Here is a 2494-nt window from a genome sequence, read left to right as displayed (position 1 = left end):
GACAAACCATAAGAAACTCTTAATCATAGGACACAAACTGAGGGTTGCTGGAGAGGTGGGGTGGGTGGAGGGATTGGGTAACTGGGCAAGGACCTTAAGGAGGGCATGCAATGTAATGAGCACTGGGTATTATATACAACTGATGAATCACAGTCCTGTACCTCTGAAAAAAATAATACATTATATGTTAATTGAATTTAAATAAAAAATGTTTTTAAAAAATATCTACAGAAAGCATTTTTTTCCATCAGAATCTATTACTTTGCAAAATAATATTTTGAAAACACATTCCTTCAGTCATTATAGAGTTCCTAAAATACAAAAGAAATTAAATCTTTAAGGAATTCTAGTAGACAAGACACTTGTCATGACTTTTATGTTGGTGGTTATGCTTTGATATATCCCGTGCCATCCACCTCCACTCATGCCTCCTTGCCCACAGTAACCTCCACTGCCTCCACCACCATGGCCATAACCACCCAAGCCATCTTGAGTACCATATCCTCCACTGTAATTGTTACCTATTCCCATTCTTCCAAGGGATCCATAACCTCCCTGATTATCCATTCTTTTTCTGCCATAACCTCCCATTCCAGAACCTTCCATTCCAGAGCTGCCTCCAGGAGAATTCAAGAAAAGTTCAATGTATCAATGTTGCATGTTATTCTTATATTTAGACACGGTGGCTACAGCATCGTCATGTGTCACAAATTCTATGTCTTCTGTTGCTCTGCCATCAGCTGCCATATCGGTATGAACTTGGATTGGATTTAGTGCTGAGAAGAAATTTGCAATGTCATTTTCTGCTTCATGAAAAGATGATCCGCTCATATATATAAAATGACCACTATCACTAGCTCTGCCATAGCCATGTCCTCCCATACTTCTTCCGTCTCTCATTCTGTCATCAAAGCCATCATTTCTATAGCCATAATTATTATAGCCACCATAGTCATCAAAATCTCCATAACTGTGATCATATCCATCCCCTCCTGGTGGCATTCTGTTGTACATACTTCCCTGCCTAGCTCTATAGTAGCCCCCTTTTCCTCCTATTGGTCTGTCTTATGGTCCTGGTGGCTACCCCATCAATCTTCTTGGTGGATCATAAAATCTTTTGATTTCATTCCTGCTACTTCTAAAGATCTCATATACCTGTGCCCTGTTCTTTTCTTGTGTTTCCCCAGTGCATTTTCTGCTGTCTTCTTTGAAGCAAATTGCAGGAAGGCCTCCTTGTGCTTCTCTCCTGGTAATCCATCCTCAGTGTTATTCCATTTGGCATGATTTTTAACCCTTGAAAGGACTGAACTATTTCCTCTTTGCTGCAACCAAATGGCAGTCCAAGTTGTACTGTCCCATCACTAGCTGATTTGGACTATTATGTATCATAACCCAATCCATCTCAGTCATGTTTGATTTAAATGCCTGTCAGGCAACAGTAGCACTGACTCCAGTGCTTGCAGGGTCTGGTAGTGAAGAGGAATAAGTGGCTCTTTTCAGGAATGGGAGGCCACATTTCTCTCAACCGTTTCCATTGGTGGCCCACATCTATCCTTTATGTAATTTCTTAAAATAGTAAAAATAAGTATGTTCATTAATATGATCCAAAGCTACAATGTTAAGCAAAAGTAGCCTAAAGATTAAGGGCCTAATGGATATTAATTAGTTCAATTTAATATTAGTCTAAGGCTTTAAGTTACCTTGGGTATGATCTACTATAAAATGTAAATTCTATAAAACATAATTATGATTGAAATAAGATATCTGTAAGATCAATTATTCAATTGAACACAGTTTTATGTTTTTCCTTGATTTTAATAATATGCAGGAGTACTATTAACTTTATTTAATCAGTAAACCTGTGTAAGTTTAGGGAAAACAAACCCTAGTAAAATAAAATGTATGCTTGTGTTATATTTAACATGGACAAAGAAAAGATACAGCTGTTTTTATTAAGCCAAAATCCCAAGTTAGTTTTATTTACCACAAATTTACTAATATGAACTTGGATTCTTCAAATATTTTTTAGTGTCACTGCAAGTAATTTTATATAAGCTTAGCACATTAAAATCATCAGAGGTTCATTTCCTATTCTGAGAATTTTAGGAATATTGAATTTATATAGGACAGATTTATCTCTTTAAATTAATATCAACAGAACTTTAAGAGACCAAAGACAGGAAGACATTTCATACTGAATGAGAGGTAAAGACCTTTCTATTTGATAGAAATGGAAGAAATTATATCTTCAGATCTATGACTTTGGCAAAGGTCAAGAGTAAACAGAAATATAAAAATTTACTCATAAATATCACAGAAATATTCTCCTTCCCAGTGCATATGAAATTTTTAATTGATTTGAACATAAAAATAAGATTTTAATAAAAGTCCAACAAACCAGATGCCCTGTCATCTTTCACCTAATAGCAAATAGATCTCTGTCATCCATTTACAGAGATCATCATGTTATCAAACTCTAAAACCAAATTACTTA

The 2494-nt window shown here is 35.6% G+C and overlaps 1 pseudogene; it reads right to left on the bottom strand.

Moving 5' to 3' along the window:
• Positions 1–336: 336 nt before the first annotated feature.
• LOC103682479 lies at positions 337–1416 on the bottom strand (annotated as a pseudogene).
• Positions 1417–2494: the final 1078 nt, after the last annotated feature.

This window comes from Ursus maritimus, unplaced genomic scaffold (assembly GCF_017311325.1).
Source record: "Ursus maritimus isolate PB19 unplaced genomic scaffold, ASM1731132v1 scaffold_27, whole genome shotgun sequence".
Lineage (NCBI taxonomy): Eukaryota > Metazoa > Chordata > Mammalia > Carnivora > Ursidae > Ursus > Ursus maritimus.
This window is presented reverse-complemented; position numbering and strand designations above follow the sequence as displayed.